General features: G+C 40.1%; 1 protein-coding gene across 3 annotated transcripts in view; it reads left to right on the top strand.

Moving 5' to 3' along the window:
- The window catches only part of LOC117435229 (polypeptide N-acetylgalactosaminyltransferase 1), a 259,339-nt gene that overhangs the window by 55,947 nt on the left and 191,286 nt on the right, over window positions 1-12,106 (top strand). The gene's annotated exons all lie outside the window — the stretch shown is intronic.

Genomic DNA, 12,106 nt, shown 5'->3' with positions numbered 1-12,106 from the left:
CACTACTGAATTTGTATATTTATAGGGTAAGCCTAGAATAACCACAGACAGACCTTTGAGGCAATCCAAGGGATTCCCTAATGCTGTAAAATATTGTAATAAAATCCAACTGTGGCTTATCCCTAAGTGAAATAAACACATTTTTTGGCATCATATTTCTAGCCACATAAATGTTTGTTCCATATTACTGTTACAGGGTTATTGCTTACATTTTCTTGATATTCCATTTCTTACTTATTATCTGTGTGCTGTATTCCAGCACAATTGGCTTCTCAAAAGACTCCCAAGTCGGAGGTTGAGAAGCATATTGGCCTTGCACAGGCTTAAGAACACATTGCTACGCTATGGGGTTCAGTGCACGGGAAAACACTAATTTGCTTTCCCAACTTTTAACAAGCTTGCTTTTGAAACATTGTTAGATCTATCATCCAGCAGCATTTTATAGTATGTTTTTATTTTATTTAGTAGATGTGCCAGCAAGAGACATTTAAAGCTGAAACAATATTCAAAATAAGTAAACAGTGTGTGTTTCTATCTGCTTGCAATGTTTTTCTAGTGTATTGTTTTGATCAAAGCAAGCCTTGCATTTTAAGCAATGCAGCAGCAGGAGGAATTTATTACCTGCACTCATGACATCCAAGCAGAACTGCTTTTGCCCCTGCTGTTTCAAATAATGATGAATGTGCTGTGTTTGGGGATTCCCGACCTCACAAATCAAGAGCCTGTGTGATGTCAACTGTAGTTAATTTGTCAGAATACCACCCACTTGTAAGTCATCTGTTGTTGCTGCGGCAGCTCAATTTGATATCATTTTTTTAAACCCGGTTTTAAGATCTAGCGGCCCCCACTGTGCCTGCTTAAACATCAGCATTGTCCAAAGACACAGTCAGGCTGAGTTGGAACACTGTATGAGGCACTGGAAGTGTGCTGGGCCAGTTGGCAGGAAGTGATTCAGGACTGGTTATCAATGGAGTGTAGGGGGGGGCGGGGGTTAATGTGCATTCCAGATAGTAGCCAGAATAAACACAGACCAGTAGTCTCTTCTTAGACTGTTGTGTGTGTGTGTGTGTGTGTGTGTGTGTGTGTTTGACTAGGGGTGTTTCATTGTTAAACATTTAGTAAATAAAAGTAAGAAAAAATAAATAAAACCCAAACCCCATATATGGTGTTTTCCAACATTCACCAGCCTGTCACAATCTGTAGAATATAGCATGCTAGGTAAAATGCTACATTACATATGGTGGGTTAGTTATATTTATATAAAAAAGGTAAATCTCCTTTTATGTGGTATGATATGTTAGACCTTTTTAAATGATGCGTGGTTATGTCAATGCATAAACTGGCTCTCCTACAGTTTCCTGTTTGTCATAAGATTGTTTTTGGTAGTCTTCAGGAACAGCAGAATAATTTTGTTGTTCAGCCAAATTGTAGATTGTAGGGGAAATGATGCATTGTTTTATCTTTCACACTGGTTACCATTTGCACACTTTCTGAAATCCTGCATTTTTAGAACAAACCTTCATATCACACTTACTGGATATAAAGAAATGAAGAATACAAGTAAGGGGCACATCTACTGTAGTACAAAGCAGGAAAATGTTTTAGTTCAGTAGCTGACTGGACTACATGCCATTATCTCATAAACAGTCTCTGCATGAAAACAAGCCTTCATCCACCAGGAGTCCTGCTAATAGAGGTTGTTGCCATGGAGAACCTGTTGCTAAATCTTTCTTCTTTAATCTGCATGTCAAATGCACCTGAGATGCAGCAGACCATGTGTGTGCGCACACAGATTAAAGCCTCAGCAATCTGTGCTCACTGAATAACCAGTGCCAGTTATTTTTCCAGCAGAATGGTGACTAGAGCGGGGGTGCACAACTTTATTTTTGTGAGGGCCAGATCACAAAAAAGACAACTGGCCAAGAGCCAAAATGCACATTGTAAAACGCAATGCCAGTGCCTTGCAAAAGTATTCAGACCCCTGACCAATTCTCTCATATTACTGAATTACAAATGGTACACTGAAATTCCGTTCTGTTTGATATTTTATTTTAAAACACTGAAACTCAAAATCAATTATTGTAAGGTGACATTGGTTTTATGTTGGGAAATATTTTTAAGAAAAATAAAAAGCTGAAATATCTTGCTTGCATAAGTATTCAACCTCCACACATTAATATTTGGCAGAGCCACCTTTCGTTGCAGTAACAGCTTTGAGAAGTGATTTTGGCCCATTCTTCTTGGCAGATTTGCTCCAGGTTGTTCAGGTTGGTTGGACGACGCTTGTGGACCGCAATTTTCAAATAGTGCCACAGATTCTCAATGGGATTGAGATCAGGACTTTGACTGGGCCACTGTAGGACATTCACCTTTTTGTTCTTGAGCCACTCCGATGTTGCTTTGGCCTTGTGCTTGGGATAATTGTCCTGCTGAAAGGTGAATTTCCTCCCAAGCTTCAGTTTTTTAGCGGACTGAAGCAGGTTCTCTTGCAGTATTTCCCTGTATTTTGCTCCATCCATTCTTCCTTCAATTTTAACAAGATGCCCAGTCCCTGCTGATGAGAAGCATCCCCACAGCATGATGCTGCCACCACCATACTTCACTGTAGGGATGGTGTGTCTTGAGGCATGGGCAGTGTTAGGTTTGCGCCACACATAGCGCTTTGAGTTTTGGCCAAAAAGCTCTATCTAGGTCTCATCTGACCACAAAACCTTTTCCCACATTGCAGCTGGGTCACTCTCATGCTTCCTGGCAAACTCCAGACGTGCTTTCAGATGGTACTTTTTGAGTAACGGCTTCTTTCTTGCCACCCTCCCATACAGGCCAGTGTTATGCAGAGCTCTTGATATGGTTGACTGGTGCACCATTACTCCACTCCCAGCCACTGAACTCTGTAGCTCCTTAAAAGTGATTGTTGGCCTCTCTGTGGCTTCTCTCACAAGTCTCCTTCTTGTTTGAGCGTTGAGTCTTGAGGGACGGCCTTTTCTTGGCAGTGCCTGGGTGGTGTGATGCAGCTTCCACTTCCTGATTACTGGTCCAACTGTGCTCACTGGGATATCCAAACACTTGGATATTATTTTGTACCCTTTCCCTAATCTATGCATTTGTATTACTTTATCTCTAACTTCTGTAGAATGCTCTTTGGTCTTCATTTTCCTTCAGATTCACAGCCTGACCAATGATCCTTCAACAGTGGGGTTTTTATCCAGAAAATGTGACAGCAACTTAAATGGTTCACAGGTGGAGGCCAATGGTAAGGTAATTGTGTCCTCGTTAGGGCAATTTCTTTCATCGGTGTAAACTGGGAGCTTCCACAGCACAGGGGTTGAATACTTATGCAAGCAAGATATTTCAGTTTTTTACTTTACTTGATAAAACCAATGTCACGTTACAATAATTGATATCGAGTTTCAGTGTTTTAAAATAAAATATCAAACAGAACGAAATTTCAATGTACCATTTGTAATTCAGTAATATGAGAGAATTGGTCAGGGGTCTGAATACTTTTGCAAGGCACTGTTTATATATATATATATATATATATATATATATATATATATATATATATATATATATATATATATATATATACATACATACACAGTCACCACCAAAATTATTGGCACCCTTGATAAAGATGAGCAAAAAAGACTGTATAAAATAAATAATACCAGTACTGAGCTATATTGTAATTTTCCAACATGTGGAATATATTTGACTTCATTAATGATTCAATGGAATCAACCAAAATTATACATTTCTCACATTATAAATTTATTTCCAAAAAAAATGAAGTGTCACAATTATTGGCACCCTTGTTTTCAGTACTTTGTGCACCCTCCCCTTGCAAGGTTAATGGCACTGAGTCTTTTTCTATAATGTTTAATGAGATTGGAGAACACATTGGGAGGGATCTTAGACCATTCCTCCATACAGAATCTTTCCAGATCCTTGGTATCCTTCGGTCTGCGCTTATGGACTGCCCTCTTCAATTGAAACCACAGGTTTTCAATGGGGTTCAAGTCCGGAGACTGAGATGGCCATTGCAAAATGTTGATTTTGTGGTCAATTAACCATTTCTTTGTGGATTTTGATGTGTTCTTGGGGTCATTGTCTTGCTGGAAGATCCACTTGCGGCCAAGTTTCAGCCTCCTGACAGAGGCCACGAGGTTTTTGGCTAAAATGTCCTGGTACTGGGTAGAGTTCATGATGCCGTTGACCTTAACAAGGGTCCCAGGACCAGTGGAAGCAAAACAGCCCCATAACATCAAAGATCCACCACCATATTTTACAGTAGGTATGAGGATCTTTTCTGCACACGCATCCTTCTTTCGACGCCAAACCCACCGCTGGTGTGCGTGGCCAAAGAGCTCTATTTTCGTCTCATCTGACCATAGCACCCGGTTTCAATCGAAGTGCCAATGCAGTTTAGCAAACTCCAGGCGCTTACGTTTGTTGGTTGCTCTCAATAAAGGCTTTTTTTTCTGGCAACCCTTCCAAATAGCCTATTGGCATGGAGGTGGTGTCTAATTGTAGATTTGGAGACTTGGTGACCCCAAGATGCAACTAAGTTCTGTAATTCTCCAACTGTGGCCCTTGGATTTCCCTTTGCCTCCCGAACCATCTGCCTCACTGGGCATGGGGGCAAGATACACTTGCGTCCTCTACCAGGCAAGTTTACCACTGTTCCAGTGGTTTTGCACTTCTTAATTATTGCCCTAATAGTGGTAAGTGGTATATTTAGTTTTTTAGCTATTGTTTTGTACCCATTGCCTGATTTATGAAGGTCAACAACCATTTGTCTCTTTTCATTTGTGAGTTCTTTGCCTTTCCCCATGGTGATGGATGACAAATGGATTTCACATGCGTGTTACCTCATTTTTATACCCCACTGAAACAGGAAGCCATGGAAGGCCACAATACAGTTCCTTAAGACTGAGATGAACTTAAAGAAGTAGAATGTTAATGCAGATTTAATTTTTTTTTATTTTATTTATAAGAATCTTTAGGGGTGCCAATAATTCTGACACCTATCTTTTTGAGAATTTTTTATTAATTGTTAATAAAAAACTTTTTCTCTGAGCAATTGTATTAGAATAAAAGAATATTTGAGCATAAAATATAGCCTTTTTTGCTCATCTTTATCAAGGGTGCCAATAATTTCTCAGCAGACACCCTTATCCAAGGTGACTTATAATTGTTATAAAATATCACATTATTTTTAAATACAATTACATTATTTTATTTATTTACACATTATTTTTACATACAATTACCCATTTATACAGTTGGCTTTTTACTGGAGCAATCTAGGTAAAGCACCTTGCTCAAGGGTACAGCAGCAGTGTCCCCTACCTGGGACTGAACCCACAACCCTCCGGTCAAGAGTCCAGAGCCCTAACCACTACTCCACACTGCTATATATATATATAAGAAAAAAGAAAAAAGAAAAGGATATTTCAGGTACTTATTAAGGTTGAATAATTGATTACAAATCAATTATCAGGACGTTTCGGACTACAAGTCCTTCATTGGCTGAATACAAAAAAACAGCATCACATATTTGCATCAGGCAGTCTTTTACAAATTCCCCATCGGTAAAGGGACGTGATAATTTTGGAGGCTGTGTGGTCCAGTGGTTAAAGAAAAGGGCTTGTAACCAGGAGGTCCCCAGTTCAAATCCCACCTCAGCCACTGACTCGTGTGACTCCTAGCAAGTCACTTAACCTCCTTGTGCTCCGTCTTTCGGGTGAGACGTAATTGTAAGTGACTCTGCAGCTGATGCATAGTTCACACACCCTAGTCTCTGTAAGTCGCCTTGGATAAAGGCGTCTGCTAAATAAACAAATAATAATAATAATAATAATTTTGCAATTCGCTGCATGACATTGAAACCTAGTAGCAGCTTCAGATTCCTTCTTTTTCCGTTCAAAAACACCTTGCTGCCCCAGTAGTTGTATTTTGAGCAATTCTTTGTATTTGGGATGTTTTGTCTCATAATGGCGCCGTATATTTTATTCTTTGGCAACTGTGACGCACAGGTTTGGATTCAGCAAAAAAATATTTTTCTGTCCACTCTAAATTTTCTGTGTTCAAGATCAATTTTTCTTTTTTTTACTTGTACATGGCTTTGTCAGAGACATGTTTTCAGACACTATGGAGGCAGCCTATCGTAATTTTGTGAAAGTATAAAAATATTTGACCTAAAATAATCGCAGTGCAACAACCATAAACGTGAATTGCTGTGTTCTGTTTAGCATCTAGCTGGCGCCTGTTTCCGAACCTTACGTCATGCTTTCCAAGGTGTACTGTACTGTATTACTATTGGCTAACATGACAGAATCCCACCCAAATGGGCTGGGCTTGTGTATATTCCAAGCACTTTTAATCTTTACTCACCTCTGTCTGTCAAGTTATACTGTAATTATATTGGCTAACATGATACAAGGCATTTTGAGGCATCTACCACTCACACACTGTTAGTAGACTGGGTGTGAGTCACGTGTGGGTTTTCTCTTTCGAACGCTACTTGTTTCCAGTGAGCGGTGGCTGACGTGAACTTCTGATTTTTATTTTTTTGACAGTGTGTATTTTCTTAAAGGCGCGGGTCGTTTTTCATTTATAATATAAAAGTCCTTACGGACCATATTAAAGCAGTCAGTGGGCCGTGCCTGGCCCGCGGGTCGTATGTTGTGCACCCCTGCTCTAGATGCAGACTGTGGCCTCAGGAGCTGCTGTTGGTTCTGTGTGATGCTGTGGGAGTTTTACAGAAACCTGTGTGAAGGAAACTAAGTGCAGGAGCTCTGGTGTAGTGGTTGCCCAGTTTAAACTACTACAGAACTAAACCCATAGCCATTTCATAAACATTACAGCTAAATTCTGACTTCATGAGCTACTAAATTAATTTGGTCAGAAACATATTCCTTTACTTTGTCACTAGATGGGAAGCACTGCTATAGCAATGTATAGTTTAGGAATGCAAGAAACTGTACAGTATATCTAGAGTTTCCCTCTTTTCTAATTATGATGGAACTTGCCATGGTACATTCTTTAGCATAAGTTAATTTCAGTAAAAAAAAATCTAGAGGATATGGAGGTGACCTATCTGTCAGATTTGTAGGTATGTTGAGAACTGCTTATCCATGACGAAACTTGATAAGGACGTTATGTAGAAAAATGTTATTGAGATTTTCAGAATCTGGGTTTATCTGGTAGACTGTCTGTATACATGTATCACACTTTCTTTACATGAAATGAATATGGTCATGGTGATACTGATGGCTACTTTAGTATTTCCAGCCAGGGGGATATACTTTGTCACCGACATACTTGTTCTTAATAGTTCCTAGTGCCAGGCTGGGAGGGTTATTGGTATGTTTAGCATGTGATGGTTACTATAATTCCCCAGTCCCTGGAGTAAAATAATGTGCTGGTGTGTGGTGCAGAGCCACAAGACATCAATGGCTTTCCCAACTGTACTGCAGGTTATCTGGTTTGAGCACATTTAAATTGTAGTTAAGAACAGACAGATGGCAACATGTTCATCAGAGCAAACATTTTATTTTGATATTCCAGGAAATTTTGATGTGTGATTAAGTGGGAAGTGTTGAGTGGCATGCTTACCTTGGAACCCGAACGTCATACAGAGGGGCTTGGAGTCTGCGAAAGCAGATTTTTATTACATGAGAGTAGCTTATTTACTTCATGCTAATATTGGACTTGGCTTTCTGCAAGATTAAAATTAGATAGTGGTGGTGGTGATGGGGACCAACCAAGATGTAACTTTGCTGTAATATTTGAGCCATCAGTGCTTTTCTTCCGCCAGGTAACATTAATTTCCTATTGGCCCGGTGTTGATGGCTGAAGTGTAATGCTGGCTCCAGGTATCAGACAGTTTTGTTGCCTCCCTGGCGCATCAGTACACACAACGCTGGCGAAGTTGGCTTCAGAGATCAACCAAACTGTGGACTCCCAAGCGCCTCAGCATGGCAACCGTCTGGAATGGGCTGGGTGAGGCACTTGGCAGGTGTCATCAGATGGGCACCTCCCATCTTTGGTTCGTCGACTAGCCCGAAACACCTCAGAAAGGCTCAACAGTGATGCTGGCATAACAACACCAATCCCCTCCATATCCTACCCAACCCAGGCCAATTGACTTACCATTCCTTTTCCTTGATGTTAACTTCCTCCATTGCTTCCATTAGCTATCCATTCCATTTAATTGATTCTAACTTCCTCCATCACCTCTCTTTTTGAGGTCCCAAATCAACCTCTTTCCTCCTCCACCAGAGCCAGCTGCTATACCTCCACTCCTGTCCACTGAATCTAGTATCTCTGAGAATTCGGGTCATGGAGTGTGTGCTGAATCCCCAGCAACCCACCTCCACTGGATAAACCTGGACTCTCCACCCCTGCTCTTCAACCTCAGCAGCTAACTCAGCATACCGGAATTTCTTCCTCTTGTGCGCCTCATCCATGAAATCCTCCCATGGCACTGATAGCTCCACCAGCAGACAATGAGTGCTGAAAATGACCACAGGACAATGTCAGGTTGAAGGGTAGTTTTACTAATCTTGGGTCGGGAAATAAGGCACTGGCCAACATTTGCCTGCATTCTCCAATCTCTAGCAGTTAAAATAACTGCACAGCTTTTAAAAAATGATTAGTATTACAGGAGCGCTGCAGCGCTATAGGCCATTAAGTTTCACTGACTTGCTCGGTTGATCAGCTTAGAAGGCACGGAAAATTAAAACAAATAATAATCTTTTTCTCGAAATATCTCTTACTTGCCCTAAATAAAATCTCACAGAAACTGAAGCAACAGTGAAATCTACTGGCATTTTGATTTGGAAAATCTACATCTGGCCAACTCCATGAAAATGAGAATGTAACTGAAGATGAGAAGGAGCTAACAGAGTGTTAGTATTTTAGCTAGTAACTGGAAAATAAAGAAATGTGTTCACTTCCCTTTTTATATAGTTGTCTTCCCTGCCATTTGATTAATATAGTTCTATTTCCTGGCATTTTATATATATACTTCACTCACTGGCATTTAATGCACACAGAAAATAGCTCCCTGGCATGTATTGTATATAGTTCCCTGGCATGTATTGTATATAGCTCCCTGGCATGTATTGTATATAGCTCCCTGGCATGTATATAGCTCCCTGGCATTTATTGTATATAGTTCCCTGGAATTGAATATATGTAGTTCCCTGGAATTCTATGGAGTTAGTTCCCTGGCACATCGATTGTATATAGTTCCCCTCCCACAATTTAAAGATAATAAAAAACAAACACCCATTACATGAAAACAAAGCATGCAAAAGACTCCTAATCCTCCTCTGTAAACCCACAAATACAAAACAACAAAAAAGCGCTACGGCTTGTGATTACTTCCACCATAAGGAGCCGTACTCGCGTAACTGTGTTCCCCTTTGTACTACCAAACTCCTCCCTGTGATCAGCCCGGCGCCACGGTTTATCCAATCGCTGTGTGCCCTGCAGCTGATCACAATGGAATTGTTTAGTAGACTTGCAGCTGCGTGCCCTCACCAAGACGGCTGACTTCCGGTTGACACCTATGGTCGATACAGCCCATTTATGGGAAAGCATACTACCCCCCTTACACAGAGCCCTTTCTGGTGGGGAGGGAGATTTGCAGCTTAGATTCCTTCTCTGTCTGTCACAGCAACATATACATGTCTCCTCATATTGTCCCCGTTTGAAAATGTTGGCCACCATAAAAATTCACGGCCACCAGCATACAAAGTGATTGGTCCCACCCTGCTCTCATCTCATCCATTGTCCCTGCTTACCCTGGGACACTGCCTTGATACACCTCATTTTCTCCTCCTGCTTTTACACTTCAGTAACTACTAAGGGCAGCCTTTGCATCTTCCTCACGTCCTCTTCTGCTCACTTTGTCTCAGTTCTCACTACGGGTGCTACCTCCCTTACACACACGTCACACGATTCCATCAGTGTCATTTTCAGCTACAGTTTTCCTTTACCATAGAGTGCTACCCCGAATAGGCAATGTGAAACTAATCAAGGCTTCCAGTCTCTCTATGGTTGACGGGGAAACCTCATACACAGTAATCGGCCACAGCAACCTTGGAAGTAGACCAAACTGAAAGCACCAGACTTTAAGGTTGCCCAGTAGTGCACAACTGTTGATCCTGAAATTGTAATTCCTGCCAGAATACTGTAACCTGTGTGTGGGAGTGGTTTGGGTTTCCAGAAGAGCACTGGTTCCCAGTGAGCTCTCTTGTCAGCTGAGCAATGTGGAAACAGGAAAGCTGCACTGTGGAAGAGGTGTCTTCAGATTGAAATGACAGTTTCACTGCCAGTCGCAGAACATATACCTTCCCTGCTTTAACAACTTGAGATTGCATTGGTGCACTTTAGCATTTTAAGTGGCAAGAGTTTTCAAAATCCCTCGAAGCCATTTTAAACTTGAGGCAAGGGGATGGTGTGCTCTTGGAGTTGAAATTCACATTTCCTCAACTTCCTCCTCTCTTACCAGTAAATGAATAAGGAATTGAATGAATCTTGCAGACTTAGCTGCAGCTGTGTGCATCTTTTTATAATGGATGTATTCAAAGTAACAGTAACCAAAAAATCTGCCCTGCATAGTCAAATAATTTGTTTCATGTAAAACTACAGTATTTTTAAACATAAATGAAGCAGCAGTCAAAAAGGGTATTTCTTTTTACTTTCTCAAGCATGAGGTTTAAAATGACTTCTGCAGCCCAACGCAAGCTGGTAAGCTATACTGTGAAAACAACTGCTTTATTGACCAGGCACTAAATAGATGCATTATAGTTATATTTGATTTTATTCATGGATATGCAGTTACTTATAAATAGTGCTCAAAGTTTTTGGTTTTTACCCCGAAGACCTATTTAGAAGATTATTTTTTAATTTTTTTAAAACCGACTAAACCTGTATTTTGGCAATACTTTAAATAATGCCATTCACTACTTTCTGCATAAGGAAAGCGGCTTTCAGAATGCAAGAAGTGTGCAAAGATATGCTATTGACCAGTCATCAATGTTGTGGACCTACGTAATACGCTAGGAAAGTCAATGCATCATTTGATTAGCAGCGGGCTTAACGACCACAAACCTGGTTGTAAAAAAACCAGCAACATGGTGTCGCAAGTTCATTTTTATGGGGTTAAGGTTTTATTCAGTGATGAACCAAAAAAGTTATTGTAAATATAAAAGTGCTGTACAGTTATGATTCTACTCATGCATATTCAAGTTTTTCTTGCGTACAACGACTGCTGTTATTATTATTATTATTTTGAATAGTATAGCTCCATAAATATCAAACCTTAATCAGAGTACCATGATGAATGTTTAATCTTAGGAAAAAAAATGTAAAGAATTTATTATGTTGACTGAGATTAATTACTACAGTGCACTGTAATCATATGCTGGGGGTGGGCTGAAAAAAACAAACATGACTAGTCTGTAGTGTGATGGATACATGGGCGGAAAATGAAATTTGCATTGCTGGAATTCTATATTTGGACATCCTCACTTCAGCACAGTAAGTTAACGTTTGTGTTTGTATTAGTGAAGCGTACATGCAATTTATTATAGAAACTGAAAATGGATGTGTTTTGAGTGGTGTTTATTTTTAATAACCGATTCTGCCAAATAATAATAACAAAAGAAATAAATAAATCACTCCCGAACTAAGCAAACAAAAAATAAAAAAATCAAGCCCTATTTATAAACTTCGGTAACACAAGATTTTGATCTCTCAACCGGTCCCCAGTTGAACACTTAAAGGATAAGGAGAGGCATTGGATCGAGGACCTCACCCAATCATATGACCTTGTTGGACGGGCTGTTTTAATATTAACAGAGCGCTCTCAGGACTGTCTGTTCAAAGACACCTCAGGCCTGCCTCCATCACTCTGCCTTCATAATTTTAAAGCTGCATCGGCTTTTCATCTTGAATCTCTAGAGTGATTTAAAGCACACACTTGCTATTTAGTTAATTAAACAAGTTGAACGTGTTGCTTTTGTTGTTCGTAATATGGCAGGCTCTGTTTATTGTGCTTTATTGACGACTGATGGCTTTGTGTACG

This window comes from Acipenser ruthenus, chromosome 3 (assembly GCF_902713425.1).
Source record: "Acipenser ruthenus chromosome 3, fAciRut3.2 maternal haplotype, whole genome shotgun sequence".
NCBI classification, from domain to species: Eukaryota; Metazoa; Chordata; class Actinopteri; order Acipenseriformes; family Acipenseridae; genus Acipenser; species Acipenser ruthenus.
The sequence above is the reverse complement of the archived record's forward strand: the minus strand, read 5'-3'. Positions and strand labels throughout refer to the sequence as shown.